Genomic DNA, 18,199 nt, shown 5'->3' with positions numbered 1-18,199 from the left:
TGCTGCAAACTCTCAGGATAACAATTTATTTTCAATCATTCACTCTTCTAAATCCAGATATAATTCTCTTTTAATCCCACTCAAATCATTTACTTGGTGGTCACTCTAAACACCTCTCGCCACTTCAAAGGTGTTGTGGGGGAAGCTTCCTTATGCAATTTATCCCAGCAGGGGAAACAAAATACAACAGTATTTTTCATTCAGAATCAAGTTCACTCAGCACAGGCTCCTGGATGAATGAAGTCTAGTGAATTGCCAAGTCCAAACCTCCTTCTCAGCAAGTGTTCCTCACAGCACTAGGCAGCTTCTTCTCTTTGAGCACAAAGTGAATTTCTCTGAAAAGTACCACAGTATTTTGGTACTCTGAAAAGTACCAAAGGAAGCATGGAGCCCAGGAAGACTATAGATGGCCATTCCCAGCACCATTGCCTAAAGCTCTTCTGTGCTACTCCTACTACAACTGACTCTGCTTAACTCAGCCATGACCCCAGAACCCCACTGGGCTCACTGACAGAAAACATTTCTTTCCCTTTTGGTCCACGAGAAGAATTAACAGTTTCCTAGAGCTGTTAAACTTGCTAATTTGCATAGCTGTGTTTTCAAAAAAAAAGTATTTAATAAAATCCATTTTGATTTGCTCATAATCCCATTTGAATGAGACAATAGCAAGAGTAAGAATAATTAACAAACAGTATTTTTTTTCAGGCTCTAAGCTGGCTTCAACATGAGCTTGCTGATGTCCACAGATTTCCAAGAAATAACTGACCTTCCTGATACTCAATATAGCTGTGATGTCTATAGGAACAAAATCAAAAAAAAAAAAAAAAGGCAGCAGGTCACATACACAGTGTGACCTATCAAAACTTAGCAGAGGCACAAAGCAAGCTTTTCAGGAGGCTTACAGGGCCCTCTTCAGGCAATATGATCTTGAACAAGAAAAGGGGAAGGACTACATCTTACAGAAAAATGCATTGCAAATTAAGAATTGTGAAAGCATATGTAAAAATACTATGATATTGTCTGATCTTGTAAATTTTAATTTTTTTTTTTTTAATTGGGTGAGGGTTTATGCTGCTCAGTTAAGAAACTTTGCAATACATTAACAGAGAGTGACTTTAATGATGATCCCTTTAGAGATCCCAATAAAATAAGGTTGTTCAAACCAATGATACTTTTTTCATCCTGTAGCTGCTTTTCTAATATCTTCTCAGGAGTGTTCACTATACTGGCTGTATAGTGACTCGAGATTTTATCTGAAGTTCTGCAAAATACACAAGTAGAGTTACCAAACTGATTTTTCAAAGTACAGACACAACTGGGAGATGCTTTACATATCTTGATCATGTAGTGTCTCATAAATTGGCACCACTTAAAAGATTCAGTATGGGATAGAAAAAAATGTTTTGTGAGAGTTTTTGTATTTTGCTCATCTTGGTGGGTACTTGTTTTGTGTGGCTTCTTGTTTTTGGTTTGTTTCATCTTTTTTGTCCATTTGGTTTTGTTTTGTTTTCCCCTGAAAGGATACAGAAAGTATTAGCTGATGGATTCCTTGTCTTCTCCCCTTGCTCTTCTTATCCTGCCTTTTATTTTATTTTTTTTGGAGTTGCAGGATGTTTTGTTTCATTTGCTTGTTTGTTTTGTCTTTTATCCTGTGGTTATTAAATGCAGAAATGAAGAATAAACATATTATGACTGTCAAATAAAAATGTTGAGGTTATGAATTCATGTGCCAGTACCCATATATGATAGCGTTATGTAAAATTTTAACAAATGTAGACACTTGCAAATTTACTTCTTTTTTGATTTCACTCATTACAGATGCCTGCAGACCCTTAAAATGACAATTGAGTCATGGGATGACGGAAAATATTAGCTGTTGCATTACCATATCAGTATCATATTTTACACAAATGTACATCTGAAATATAAACATGCATCGGTATTGTACTTGATCTTGAGATTTCAGAATAAGATGCAAATTGTTTAAAATAAGGGCTCTTTTTTTTTTTTTTTTTTTTTTTTAATTTGGATAAGGTTTGGTAGGTTCAGTTACTACTGTTTTCCTCTTCCCCTCCCTCTCCCTCAGTTTATGTGGATGGATTGATCACAGTGCATTTATTTTTATTGAGAAATATATTAAAAAATTGCATTCAATTTGGTTTTCAGATTGGAGGGGGGAAATTGGAAAGAGCTCATACTCACTGAGATCTTGTATCAAGCTTGCAAGCAAAAAACAAACCAACAAACAAAATGAGCCCAACTTTCAGGTTAGCAATGAAACCTGCATTAGTTGAATTGTGTGGGTTTTGTGTTTTTTTTCCAGTTTCGCTTGAAACATAGTAAACAGCTCCACTTGTTAAATAATCTGTAATTCTGCTAGGGAAAGACATAGACATTTAACTGTGGAAGTCTATCAAAATTAAGCTAAGGACTTACTGGTAAATATTTGCCTAAGCTCCCAAATCCTTGTAATCTCCTATGCTTCAACTGTTTTTGAGCTACTGTACCATCTTTTCTCTGCTTCTCACTCTGGGAAGTAGCACTGAACTGACAAGTGGGTATATGCAGAGCAAAACATTGAGCTCTACAGACAGCTACTTATTGATCAAACAACTGCTCACAGTTTCTTTTATTTTTTCTCTCCCACACCCCTTTTGTTTAAAAAAAGAAAGAGAGACAGAACTGTAGAAAATATTTATTGTTGGACATCAAGTCCAAAGCAAATGAAAATATTCACATTGCATGTCATAAAATAAAGATTTAAAAATGAGATTTTAAAAGGGATAAAAATATATATATAAATTTTGTAGATATCTATACAGTACTTTTTATATATGATGCTTGCAGGGCTGAATTCAAGCAAGAATAAAAAAATATATACATATATATTATTCCATAACTACAGTTCATGATGATTAAGTAAGGAGAAGAATTTCTGAAATTTCACTTCTGAATTGTCTATTCTACAGCCAAGTAATTTTGGTCGAACTGCCTGCCTCCACTAAATGTCTTCAATTAAACTATAAGCATCAATTATCCCAAGGTGAGAAACTTACATGTACAACAAATAGCCACATTTCACTCAAAGGCTTCAGATGAAACAATTCATTTGTCATTGTGTTTCTATGATATGCTTTGCTTCTACATTTTCAGGAGTTTGAAAACACAATATCCTACTCTTGAGAGCTTCTGCTTTGCTTTATCCACTGCTGCAGGTCAAAAAGGGGACTAAAAGACAAAGTGCCAAAGGAAGCAGAGCATACACATGGATTAGATGTTACAAAACAGTTAAATCAGACAACCCCAGAATTTCATAGTACAGTGTGAAATACCTCATCCTAACTTCTCATACAAGTGAAACAGGCTGTTTCTACTTTCAGTAGAGGAAGGAGAATAGGAAATGGGGCCAGTATTAAAATTAGCTACAAGAATCCAGTGACTATTCATTAAGGAGTGCTTATATCACAGTGACTATTCATTAAGAAGTGTTTTTATCAAGAATGTCTGTCCTGCTTTTTATGGACTGCTCCTTAATTTTCTTAGTGTATTTGCAAGTCTTTTGTTTAACTAAGAATACTAAATGATTTGAGATGCCTTTCCTCCCTGTGTTTGGTTCCTTGCATATATAGTCCACTGATGCAATCATGATCTGCGTATTTGAAGAACAGTTAAATAGCTCAGTTTTACCTGCTCAAATTAACACAAATAAAGAGGCTAAGTCCCACCATTGCAGCTGTGGTTACTTGACTGGAGATATTTTCACAAACTGGAAAAAGCACAGAAATAAGGTTCTCTGGAACACCTGCCACAGTTGTTAACAAACTTGGGCCAAGATTTTATTATTATTATTATTTATTTAGCTTTGATTTTGTTTTTGCTGTTGTTTACTTCTTTTTTTCTTTAGTAAAGTCCGTTATAATTATGTAAGGTAAACCCAAGTGGTACAGCTTTATAAAGTTTTCCTAATGGGTTTATATTTCAAATTTATTTCTAGAAAAAAGTCAGCAATAACAGAAAGCTGAACTGTTTCAACTTCTATGCTCAGGCAGGTCTTTCTAAATGTAGCTTATGAAAAGTATTTGTGTATAAAAAAGTTTTAGAGGCTTAAAATGAAAAATCTTGCAGGCAGAATAATTGGTCATTTATAGCTGCTATGAAGATACAAAGACTTCAAAATATAACCTGTATGTTTTTTTACATACCAATTTTTAAAGAAAGCTGCAAGAAATCAGCAACCCTGGCTTCCAGTGAGAACACTTGTCCCACTGAATCAAGATCAACATCTCAGTCCTTACCTTAGAAAGACTAAAAGATTGTTTTCATCCTGCTTGTGGTCACCAAAGGCTTTACCACAATGAAGTGCATTCTCCAAGGTGTGATCTTTGAACCAATATGAACTAAAAATTCTCTGTCCTAAGGAATGTCTGGTTTTGTCTACAATAGGCAGCAAACTCGTATTCATATATTACGTATCCTTATTTCCTTGGAGACAGATGAGAAACAAATGTTAATCACCTTGCCTGATGCTTTAAAAGATGCATCCAATACTGAGGTGATTGAGGAAACTAGAGAACAGAGAGAAAAAAAATGTCTTTAAGAAAGATTAACTACAAAGGAGCATTTCTGATTAGGGATCAAATGCAAAAGCAAAATGGTTGCCACTAAAGACAAATTGTTTTTTAATGATTCTGCAGAAGTATAAAAATAATTCCAAAGTCTAAATGACCTCATGATCTTCCCAACAGAATCAAAAAGGAAGGATTTGCTCATGTCAAGTTTTCAAATATGACTACGTTTAATTTTAAAACAGTACAATACAGTACAATACAATAAGAACCAGTAACCAGCAATGAATAAATATTAATAATGATGTGAAGCATATGGTGATGAGGAGCTGGCATCACCATGAAGTTCCCAGGTTGTTACAGAGAAGCAAAAGAATGGTAAATTGAAGCCTACAATTTTATCCCCACAGCTCATTTGCAAGTTGAGCTTTTCTGCTTTAGAGCAGAAGTTGTCAACAATTCTATGGTCTGAATGAATCTCTACTCTTTAGCAAAATTTTCTGAAAGCAGAAATTACATCAAGATATACCTCTGTTCTTACACCCTGCAACACTACGGGTATTGAAGTTTTATTCTAGCTGCTAGCTTCAAGAGCAAATGTCCCGATGGCCTTTCTGTTTGCATACATGCCATTTCCTTTTTGTTGTCCTGTCTATGGTATCAGAAATAGTTAACAATAGGAACAATATTTGTATTTCACTAGCCAGAGTTAGGAGAAAAATGAATTTATGAATCAGCTCAATGTGTTCATCGGTGTCACAAATTCCTAGCTGTCCACAAGTGCTAGATTTTGCAATTGCATCTCTAAGCAATTGCATCTCTAAGCAAGGCCTGTAGGATTGGGCTGCTCCCTGAATAGCCAGGCAACAACCTGTGACTTTGCATCTGTGAAGGCCAGAGAACTGTTCTGTGGTGTGCAGTAAATTAAGCTCAAGAAATCTGCCTGTGAAGTTTCCTGCTGAAAAATAAAGATCTTACCTTAATTATCCATGTGTAGACGCCTTTTCAGCAGAGGTAGAGCTAAGCAAATGCTGGCAATAATTTTTTAATGAAGTTCTGTCGATACTCCTGTAAACAGGAGAGAAATATCTGAATCCATTATAAAACAAACAGAGCCATCTAATGTTCTTAGATATTCTACAGTTCAATATACCATGACATAAGGATAAGATCTGGTACTTGGCAGAAACAAAGATGTCTTGTGTAGGATATTTGCCAAGTTAAAAGAATATTCTTGGGAAATGTCAAGACCAAGACTAAAGAAAGAGAATTTCTCTGTTAGATCAGCCCATATATTTGTTTCGTCTGGGAGGCTTCCCAGTATACCTGGGGGAGGAGAAAGGTGTAGCATGTACCTGTCGGGAGAAGAGAAAAACATAAAGTGAAAAACCAAAAAAATCCTTGGGACAACTAATGACCATAAATTTTAACTCAGCATCATGAGACCATAACAGATAAGAATCACGTATTACTGCTGGCATTAGCTAAAGGGTAAGAATTTGAAAAGACTCTACATGACTCAGGTGAGTAAGTCCTTAAGGCATTTTGGAAATTTAATGGAAGATACCCATATACTTGTTGAGATAAGAGCCCTGGGAGTTTCTTTCTTGCTTTTTCTCTATGGAAGAGAAGCCTGAATCAATAAAAGTAAGAATAATGCCTTTTTTTACTGCATGTACACCTGCCCTTCCCTCTCATTGTCTGGTGATGTCTAACACAGGCATGATTCCTTTCCCTTGCCAAAAAGCACAAGGATTTTTACTGAAATAAATATGAAACAAATCATATGTAGATCATGCTTCCTATATAATATTGCAACGAGGCTTATCATCTTAGTTCCATGTGCAGGTTTTTTCCTTATTGTACGTTATCCTTTGTTGGAAAACAGGTAGTGTTAAGCATTAGCATTTGTACTGACACTAGTATTAATGTTAATACTTAGTAATACCAAATCTTCTTTGTAATGAAGACAAAAAGCACGAAGACCCACCAAAAGTTTCCATGCAAGAGTAGAGCTGCTACCCTTGCAAATTTGAGCAGGCATTGACCTTAGTCTTTTAAATAATAATGTCATTAGACACATCTACTACATTGTGGTGTCTGCTGTAGTTTCCAAGAAAGCTAGTATTCATACAGCTTCATACAGAAGCTAATAGCTGGAATCACTAACCAGTACAGTGCCACATTTGTACTTGGGTCAATGTGGTGGTTTCACACCAATGGGCAGCTGAACTCCACCACAACAACGCTCTCACTGCACCTCCTCAAAGGAAGAGTGGGAAAAAACATGATGAAAAAGGGTTCAAAGGCTGAGATAAGGACAGGAAGAAAACTCACCCATTAGCCTCACAGGCAAAACAGACTCAGCACGAGGCAGATTAATATAATTTATTGCCTATTGCTGGCAGAATAGAGCAGTGAGAAACTGAAAGCAAACTAAAAACACTTTCCACCCTATCCACCCTTTTCTACCTCCCCCTGAGCAGTGCAGTGGAATGGGGGCTGCGGTGAGTCCCTGACTGCTCCCTGTGGGGTCCCTCCCAGGGATGCCGTCCTTCCCCAATTGAGCCTGCGGGGGCTGCCCACAGGCAGCAGCTCTTCAGGCACTGCTCCACACGTTTCCGTCCCACAGGGTCCGTCCATCCATCCCCCAGCAGCAAACTGCTCCAGCACGGGTCCCCCACGGGTGGGCGGCAGCTCCCCCCAGACCCCCTGCTCCACGTGAGCTCCTCTCCACGGGCTGCAGCTCCGGCCCGGGGCCCGCTCCTGCGGGGGCCCTCCATGGGCCGCAGCCTCCTCCAGGCCACATCCACCTGCTCCACCGGGGGCTCCTCCACCCATGGGGGGCTGCAGCGTGGAGATCTGCTCCATGTGGGACCCATGGGCTGCAGGGGGACAGCCTGCTCCACCAGGGGCCTCTCCCTGCACAGCCCGCAGGGGAACTGCTGCTGCCTGCCTGCAGCACCTCCTGCTGCACTGTGGGGTTTGCAGGGCTCTTTCTCTCACATTGTCTCACCCCACTCTCCCAGATGCTGTTGCCCAGCAGTTCTTCCATAACTCTGCTCTCCCAGAGGCCCACCCAGCATCACTCCCTTGCTCAGCTCTGGCCAGCAGCAGGTCCCTTTTGGAGCAGCTGGAGCTGGCTCTGATCTGACATGGGGCAGCTGCTGGGCTCTGCTTATGAAAGCCACCCCTGCAGCCCCCTGCTACCAAAACCTTACCACATAAACTCAATACCATCAGTCAATAGGACTTGAAAGAACGGTTAAAGGCTGAGCACTTGCCAATCCTTCAAACTGGACATATCACAGATTTGAGCCCTCTTAACCTCAATTACAGTCTTAATACCCACACCAGCTTGGCACCTACCTCCTTACTCCCAAGGCTGGAATTTGTTCCTCTAAGAGTACACAGTCTGAGCTGAGGGCCTAGAGGATTGCAAAGAGCATTAAAAATCCACAAATATAAGGATATCTACTATTCAGTTTAACTTTAGTTATGTCAGTCTCCTCATACCCTAAGGAGGCTGGAAGAAGGAATGTAAAAATGATGAGAGGAAAAAGTACAGCCATACAAGTGAAGTTGTAGATGCCTATGAAAAGCTACTGGAGAGAATAAATAACACTTTCCCATTTAGAAGCATAGCTTTTATAAAATGCTTGGTGCTGAAAAGAACAACAAGGCCTTCCTCAGGTCACTCAGGAGGTGAGAAAAGAGATAGTACTATTTTTTAACAAGTTTGCAATGAGACTTAACAATGGTTTATACACTAGAAAACATTTAGAAATTATTTTCACTCTTAAAATAAAGCTGCCTCTGGTAGCACTGCAAGATACAGTAATAGGGTGGGTTTGTAATATAAATTACATTTAAGCTTTACCTTTAATCTTCAGACCAAGAACACACTATTAATCTGAAGAAAACTATTCAAAGCACTATCTATTTAAGCAGTTGATTATGTTTTGTTCTATCAAGTGCTGTTGACACCATAACAATATCTACTTCTAAAAAGTCTAAAAAGAGACCGTCTAAATTTGACTCATTTGTATTTTAAGTGGTTAGAGAGGTAAGTCTTCTTCCTTCAAGTTGTTGCTCTAACAAGCACAATATAGAATCACTTAATCCCTTCTGAGAGAAAAGAAGAAGAAAAGAAAAGAAAAGAAAAGAAAAGAAAAGAAAAGAAAAGAAAAGAAAAGAAAAGAAAAGAAAAGAAAAGAAAAGAAAAGAAAAGAAAAGAAAAGAAAAGAAAAGAAAAGAAAAGAAAAGAAAAGAAAAAAGAAAAAAAGAAAAAGAAAAAGAAAAAAAAAAAAGATAGTTACTTGCTTCTTCTTTCTTCACAGATGCACAATGTTCATGTCCCTGGGCATTTTTTTCCAAAAACTCACTATCCGTCATCTCAGTATTCCATTGTTCATTTCTTACCATTTTATCAGGCCTTTTTGTTTCTCATCTCTGATCTGATCAATAGAAAGAAAAAGAAGGAAAGGAAGGAAGGAAGGAAGGAAGGAAGGAAGGAAGGAAGGAAGGAAGGAAGGAAGGAAGGAAGGAAGGAAGGAAGGAAGGAAGGAAGGAAGACTAAAAATTCTGCAGCAAGATTTGTCACAAGATCACCAGATCAGTAATCAGTCAGACTTCTGTGGCTACTGAAACATTCCCTATGTGTTTTCAGGTTAATATAAAGCTATGTTACTGCTGATATTCATGCATTCTCTGAGAACAAACCTACTAAATAATATTGCTGAGCATTTTTATTGTAACATCTATTAATCTAAATGGGTCTTGGCACTCGAATTTAATTGATAAGCTATATTCCTGCTACTCTATCTTTCTACTCTGTTTCAGAGTCCTTCACTTCAGAATTCAAATATAACTTATTTTTGGAAAAATAAATCTTTTCATTCTAAGCTGCAATAAAAAAAAAAAAAAGGTTGGGGGTGGGGGTGGGGAGGAAGCCCATGTTCTCTTCTCATCTTATTGAGTTCATTTGCTTTTGAACTTCTCCCTGTCTAGTTTCAAAGTTTTTTTGTTTTGTTTTGTTTTCAGTCCCTTGTTTTTTTTTTAGCATCTTCCCTTCCTAACTTTCCTAACTATTCCTGCTTCACTTCCTTAAAAAAAAAAAAAAAAAAAGTAGAAGAACAAGAAGAAAAAGATGTTTGGAGTCAGCTCAGTACAGTAGTATTTCTTCCATTTCAAATACTTCCCTATTTTGTTTTGTTTTGCAGCTTATGGCCGTGAAAAGGGAAACAGTTTCATGTTCCTAATGGAATAAAAATGATGGTGTGTTGCTTTTTACTAACATTTCTTCATCCCTGAAAACAAACAAACAAACAAAAACAAATAAAACGTGGACATTTAAACTCAGAGAAATTATAGAGGAGATTAATTTGTCCACATGTATTGAGATGAGCATTTTTCTCTTCTTAACTGCACAAACCTTATTTTTTTCCAATCAAGTTTTTAAACTGATGTTTCTATATTGAGCTTTTTAATAATTTACACGTTTCTGTAAGAAGGGGGAGAGAAGGGGGAGGAAGGGTAGGAAGAAGGACTGGAAGTTTAAAACACGAAGGAGAAAAGTTAATTTAAAGTGATGTTTGGTAAAAAGTCCCCTTTGAGATCCTGTTGTGTAATTGAACAGATTAAGAGAACTGACAGTAACTTCACGGTATGCCTAAGTGGAGGTCTCTACGGGTCAACTCTCGGATCTTGTGCCGACACGTTAAACAAGTTTGTCAATTTTCCATCAGATTGATTTTTCTCACAGGTCTGGAAGCCTCGTCTCATTTCATCTTATTTCCACAGGGGTTCTTAACATTGCAAACTGCCATTTACTTTTGTCTCAAAGTGTGAGGAATGATTTTTATCTCCAAGTGGCAATCACGGCAGGCAGCTCCAGCTCTGCTTATAATGTCACACATTGTCCTCCTTCACCAACTGGGGTTTCCTTTGTGTTTTTCCCCTCTTCAGGAATGATGTGGATTTTTAGAATACATTCATAATAATTATTAACAGAATGTACTTAGGACAAATGTCTGTAGTCTCTGAAGTGAAAAAAAAAAAAAAAAAAAAAAAAAAAAAAAAAAAGAAACAGAAGCCTTATTTCTTTTTTCTTTGCAGTTTTCAGCATAATGAGGGGGTCAGCTTGAGAAAATATGATGGCCCTGGGAAGGTCACAGGGAAGAGTATTAACTGCTCTTTACATTTCCATGTCTATTATCCCTTCCTGTTAATGCCAAGTGAAGTTATGTGCATGGAATAAAGAGAGAGCATGCTTCTGAATAGGTTCATGCTGCTAAAGATTTTAACAGTATATTTGGATTAATTGCAGTAAAGACAAGAATCTACTCTTAATCTACACCAAGTTAAACAGGAGCAAAATTTGTCTGTAAGCCATTGGGACATGATAATATTCTCACATGGATGTACAACCATGTAGTCTTGTTGACTCAAATTAAACTGCTCTGAACTTACCTCTCATCTGACCTAATGACCTCTTAGTGGAAGAAGACTGCCATTTATATCAATTGTAGCAGAGTAAATTTATAAGATTTTACAAAAACCCATGTTTTGTGTTGCCTACAGATCTGATAGTCATTTCCACATGTGAAAACTAGCTGTAATCAATCACTAGAGCCATAATAATCATCACAGTGTTTGTAAGAATTTCTCACTGGCATCAGTACCTTTGTCAGATACAAAGCATTAAGCCTGATTCCTACTTGTCTTGGTGCTACTTACATAGCCCTGCCAATGACATGGATACACATTGTTCCTCCTTTTGGAGCCTTGTACAAAGTCAAAAATGTAATAGAAATGTGAATAAGGTCCAACATTTTGTGCTCTTAAATGTGATATGCCTAACCTAATTAAATAATCATAGAGAATGTGAATTGTTACCAAATCATAAAATTCACCCCAATTTTAGAAATCGATATAAATAGATGGGGGGGGGGGGAACAAACTAATAGTGATTATTTTTTGTGATCAGACAGCAAAGAAAACAAGAAAGGCTGTCAAACTGTTGTCCCACAGAGCACTTCCAGACCAGAAGCAAGAACTGAGTGCCAGCCCACCACTGAACACCTAGCAAGAGGAACACCATCCCCTGTTAAAGGCCTTTCTGTGAGTTGTCCCATGAAGCCTGTGGCCATGCTGATTTGAGGTCTGAGGTGTAAGGGAAGGTCTGGGTAATCCAGGAAAGCCCCAAGGAGACCTGTAGTTAGAGCCACACTACACTGCCTCCTACCCTTTCACTGCTATGGGAGGTGGTGCTGACCTGTCCACCACCTAAGGGAAGCGGTACTGCATGAAGGAAGCTATGGTAGGACAGAGAGATGCCCGTGGATGTCAGTCCGCAGGTTACAGTAGAGGGGAAGCCAGGGCAGAGAGTCAGGAGTCAGGGTCATGCACTATTAAGGATGGGCTGGGGAAGAGTGTGGAGCTGAGTGGCTCTGCCCTTTCTCCCTCCTTTCTTCCTTCCTTTCTTGTTTAACTTTCAGTGGACACTAATAGCCTGAAATTGCTTTTCCAGGAGGGTTGCTACCCTCCCCACAACCTGTACATTCCCAGATACTCTCATGGATTTGGCAGGTCTTATTATCTACCAGAGATAGAAATGTATTTAATGAGTTAACCTTAAAAGCCTGCGCTGAGCATTGTAAATAGCAGCAAGAAAGGGATATCTAATTGATATCTTTTCTAATCAAATTGATCTTTCTATAGTTCTACTTTACATGCTGCAATTACAGCCAGTGGGTCCCTCCCCCAAAAACAAGACCTGAGAAAAACTCCTACATTTCCACGTTGTATTTGAGTTACTCGGCCATAGTAACTGGTGACTGTGGTGCCAATGGTTGTTTCTGTGCAGGGTGAGTTTGATTTGCCAGGGACAGCTCAGCACACAAAATGTTTTGGCAAAGCCTCTGGAAAGTCTTCTGGGTGAGCACTTGATTTTTGTTTGGTTTTGCAAAAGGAACGGGAAAACTGCTGTTGTTGTCTTCTTACAGTTTAATATGAAAGCATGCAACGACAGATTGCATTAGCAGAAAGGAGTGAAAACAAGTATTTCCATGTCTTTGATCATGGTGTAGATGCTCCTAATGACACTGCCTGAAAAGGTAATATGTTGCCAGAGACAGTTCAGTGAGATGAAGTGTGATGGTTTAATGAGCTTTAAAATATAAAAATATGTTTCAGCTGTTGTCAGTTTCTGTATAAACAAGCCACAACACTGAGTTTCATCACCTGAGAGAGGAACTGCTTCCACCACACCCAGGCCAGCAGGATACCGAGGCATGACCGGGTGGCCCCAGTTCTGCCAGACCTCCCCTGTGGCCATGCACTCCAGCTCACCTCCTCTCTCCCTCCTGCCTACCTTGTCACCTTTTCCAAAGTGAAAAAAGTCCCTTCCTTTCTATTCTTGCTACTGGAAGTAGCAATAAGAAGCAGACACTGTGCCCAGGGGCTGGGATGGACTGTAAGACCTGGAGACATTTTGTGTTTTTCTTTGTGTGTGTTTGTTTTGTGGACTCCTTAGTATCCCATAAAGAGAAAAGCACAATATCCTGATGCTTTAGACATTTCAAACCTGGCACAAGTGTTTAAAAGGATAATGAGAAGTTCACTACAAAGTTAGCTTACTAGACACTTATCACAATTAAATATTTTAGACATCTTACATTTTTTCCCATAATTCCAAAAATAATTAGATCACAATATGGATTAATTTCTTGTCACATCTAATTTTTAGTGGCAAGATGTTCTGAGGGAATGAAACACAAAAACAAGTTGCTGATATTTGTAAACTCTCTTTTGTTGTACACATAAACGTAACACAGCTGACATTTGGCTCTTTCATCCTGCCTTTCCTGCTTGCTCAGTGCAAATATTACCCAGACATACATGTTAAACAAATATCATATTATCTACAAACACAGATATATAAATCTCATTGTCCTAGCCAGCAGCTCAGGACAAAACTATTTTCCTAAATGAGTCTGGTATGTGAGTGACCTTGACCTAGCTGCTTTCCCACTCTGTTAGTTGAGGTTAATATACTTTGTGATCTCACAAAGTTTATTTACTTATAGGTATCGATGCTGTATCAATACTAGAAAGGTAACCTGTAAATTGCATTCACATATTTTTATGGGGTAGAATTACAGAATGGTTTTTAAGCAAATTTGTGACAGTGTTTTCTGGTCACTATAATTGTGTAAATGTAATCAAGCTACTTTTGGGGTGGAGGAAGGTGTTAGAGTTGGCAAATTCATGTTCAGTGTCAGAACCACTATTTCTCTGAAAATTAGCAAGAGCTATAGCTGCTAAAACTCTATACTTCTCAGTGCAAAAGTACTCGGCAGTGTTTTTCTTCAGAATTTGTGTGTTAGTGCTGTCATCTTTCAAAAAATACTGCAGGAGAGCTGGCTGGTACCAAATGTGGCTGTCCCGTGTATTCATTACTGAATGCTAAATGTGCCAGTCTCTCAAGACTCCTTCAAATAAGAACAATGCTATTTTATGCTTTAAGATTTTTTGTTCATATGTGAAAGAACGAGTAACTGGAACAGTTTGTGCTTTGCTATAATGGCAGGCTAGATTAAGTACTATGATGGCTTATATGGTGAGCTCTTCAGTAAGGACTGTCAGTGCTTAGCATATCCCAGGATCAAACATCTCCTGAGAAAGGGCTGAATTGATTCACTGTTTCCTGCTTTTTTTATTGAATGCTTTTATTTTCTTTCATAAGCCAGTAAAACTCCAATCATATAAAATGAAGAGGTTATGGAAAAGCATTAGAAGTAGCTAATTAGAAGACCCATTCTCCTCTGGGAGCTGATTCTGGCAGAACTGCACATTTTAAGGCCCTGATTCAGGGACATGTGTCAATACTGTGGGATAGTGCTTAATCATGAAATCAATATTTCAAATTAAGTGCACATGCTTAACAGTTGGCCAGCAGAAGGTTTGCAATAGCATTTCCATACTGCTTAAGAATACAGTGCTGATTTCCTTTGAAACATTTTCTTATCATCTTATATTTCAACTCTCTACAGAGCCCTTCTCTCCCCATGAGTGTCAACAAAATCTGAATATGTTGTTACCAATTGTGATTTTGCGGCACTTGGAGAGGGGAAAGCTTTGGAAAAACATTCAGCCATGAATGAGATTAAAAGTCTTGACCTCTCCAGTCTCATCCTCAGCAATGAGGCAATGATAGCTGTGGAGAATTCTTGAACGCTTGTTCTTGTAAGAAGAAAATCTGGCCAGGACCTACTTACAGTGGTTTTTGTTGTTGTATTCCTGCTGATGGTATCAGCAGGCAGAAAAACATAATGTGTAATTTTGGCTCACTTGGGTTTGGTCACAGTCTATGCTGTGCAGCCTCTGTGGCTGGTTAGTCACATCACAGGCAGACCCCAAAGCAGACTGAAAGGCTTTAAGCTTTTGCAACAAGCTAGCCTGCAACTGCAAAGACTGGGAAAATCAACAACAAAACCTGTGAGAGCTAAAATGAGGTTTGGATACTTGAACAGACATCCCAAACTAGTCTGTGTTCCCCTGAGGCTTCCTTCTTATCTTACCAGACTCTGTCAGCCTACAACCCTATACCTATCATTTATTTTGCAAGCTAGCAATGAAGCTGTTTGTGCCAAACCCACTATATCATGGATATGCATTTCCCTATGCTAGTGAGGAATCCAAGGTACAAAAGTTTCACTGTACAAAGGACACACAGACTGGAAAAAAGAAATACATACACTTTTTCTAATTCTCAGCTCTCATATGTATATGACAGAAACTTGACACAGGATAAAATTTCATATAGATAAATATATGTGTGTCTATAACAATAAAGTTACACACCAAAGACAGGAAGGAGGTCTGAAGTATGAAATAATAAACCACAATAGGTGAGGCAGCATTGACAAAAGAAAGATTTAAAGTACAGATAATCCTAGGAAAAAAAAACACTGCTCTTATTTCTTATAGGCAAGGCTGTCTTTTCCTAATAAATTCAACTTTTCTCAGATACAGTTGTGCACGGAAACTATGATATCATCCAGTTTAAGTGATATATTTTATGGATGTCTGTGTGGCACTTGCTCTTTTCCAGGCAGCATGGTTAATTCTGATGAGGGCACTGAAGGAAGAGCACATGTAACTCTGACTTACTATTCATATCATGCTTTCAGCTCTCAGCAGCCTTTCACTAGATCTCCACCTTCTGAAACTCAAGCTGATTCTTCACATTTGCTTCAAAATTAGCAAGTGATCCCAGCATGCTTGCAATGGCATAATATCAGCTCAAGGGCAGCTGGAGCAGCATCTTCCAGAGCTAAATGCACAATGAGTATTAAATCCAAGCCATGATCTCACACCTCAGATAGTATTAATGGAGAAGAAAATCAGGCTTAGCAAAGCTCACTCAGAAACACCAGTCTGTGAGCAGTAGCCCCTTGTCAGCTTCTACAGGCATGGAGCTGAGATGAAGCCTTGAGCATAACCTCTGAAGACAGAAGTATCTTACTGGCAGCCTACCCCAGCTGCCTGTGGTCTTAGCAGTTGGAATGAAGCTATGAGGCTCACCATGAGGAGATGTTATCTGCTTGCTTATTATTAGTTACATGGTGTAGCTGCTGTTGCAGTCCTAGTGTCTTTTCCTCTTGGTACTGTAGAAATGATAAGTAAAGGGGTAAGACACAGATACAGTGAACTGCATTTGTATGGAGTGCAGCTCCGACACCTCACATGAGGACTGCGGGGTGACTGTGTGGTCAGAGTGCCAGGGGGCTCTGGTGGGTGGGCATCAGTCAGACACCCACTCAGATGCTCTCTCACCCCCATTCCTCTGCAAGACAGGGAGGAAAAAAGGTGAAAAGCTCAATATAAGGTCAATATAAGGGCAGGGAGACTGCATACTCACAGGGGCAAAACAGACACAACTTGGGGAATGTTAATTCAATGTACTGCCAATTACACAGAGTTAGATGGCAAGACACATGGTCAGTTGCTACCGCACCTTTCCCTTTCTCCCCAGGCTCAGCTTCAGCCATTTGTTCCCAGTATACCCTAGCCTCTGCCTGGAATGCTGCAGGGGAATGGGGCATGGGGCTGTGCACATTACATCCCAGCTCTGCTCTGCCGTTCCTTTCTCCTCACACTTTTCCCCTGCTCCTGCATGGGGCCTTCCATGGGCTGCAGTCCTTCAGGAGATGCTCCGTCACAGTTTCTCCAGAGGACTAGAGCACCTCCTGCCCTCCCTCTGCACTGATCTTGCGGGCTGCAGGGCTGGTTCTCTCAGACTTGCTCCTTGCTCATCTCTCTCACAAGCACTATTTTCCCCCTTAAGCCCCCATTTCCCTGAGGCACCACCATCTGGGCTGTGAGGCCTGGTCGTTCCCTGTGGTGAGGCCACTGGAGCCATCTGGAACTGGCTGTGTCTGCATAGGGCAGCCCCGGCTTCATTGCATACAGCAGCCCCGCAGCCCCCTGCCAGCACCGAGGCACCTGCACCTAAATGCTGGAGTTTTGGAAAAATACTGGTAAGTAAACTAACATTTTCCATTTTTAGGTAGCTTTCTTACTGCCTGTCTGATGGCAAAATGCCCAGGCTGTGGTTACAGCCAGCTCACCTGCGTGCAGAAGGAGGCTGCGCAATGGCCGTGCAGGGGAGCACAGAGCGCGCCTTGCAGGCTCAGATTTAACAAGTGTCAGCACTCCCAGGACCCATCGGGAGCCCAGAAATAGCTGTGTGCACGTTTCCTTCCCTTTCGGTTTCTGCAGGGTAGTTTGCCAGCAGTTCTGAGAAGTGGGTTATTCCAGTGGGGAGCAGATCTCTGGTTAACAATCGATAAAGCAGTCCTTTAATAATTCTCAGACTGGGCAAAAAAAGGGTGTATACCGTAAACAAGTATTGAAAGGTCGCTATCCCCCCTCCTCCAAGGAGGTGCCTGCAGTAGAAGAAGATGGATAAACAAATAATCCTCTGGTTTTAATGAACACATCCATTATATCAGCAATAGTTATGGCAACAGGAATTATGTACTTTGAGACAGCATCTCTTGTGCCTTGTAAACACCTCAGCCTTCTGCCAGGGTCCCCGCTGGGGCTATTTACAGCTTCAATATTACAAGGTAGCTACTGCCTAATTATACACAACTGGATTGGTTTCTACCACTCAGGTCCTTGGTTAACCCTTAATAATAATTAATTTTTTACTCTTACACTGTATATCAACTTAAACTTTCAAGATGCTAAGGTGTCCCAGCAGAATAGAAAACCTATTAAGATATCAAGACATGCATGCTTTGCAACTTCTGTTTTCGTTAGCAGTAAAAGGCCCCACAGAAAAGAAAAAAAAAAAAAAAAGAGCAGCACAAAGTCATTGGAACTGATACTCAGACCATGTACAGAAACACTTACATCACAAGAAGCCTGTTGTTCTCTTTTACTTTTGGTTGATTTAGTGAAGAATTAGCCTGCATTTAGGACTTGGTTCCAACATACATGTGAGTCAATCAGATCTGCATTACACAGCTGGTATGTGACATGAAACCCTGGTTCAGTTGATTGAGCCTTCCTCACTGCAAAGCTTGGAGGGATTTTATTTGTTATTTTTATTTGTCCTGTCA

Source organism: Aythya fuligula, chromosome Z, assembly GCF_009819795.1.
Source record: "Aythya fuligula isolate bAytFul2 chromosome Z, bAytFul2.pri, whole genome shotgun sequence".
Lineage (NCBI taxonomy): Eukaryota > Metazoa > Chordata > Aves > Anseriformes > Anatidae > Aythya > Aythya fuligula.
The sequence above is the reverse complement of the archived record's forward strand: the minus strand, read 5'-3'. Positions refer to the sequence as shown.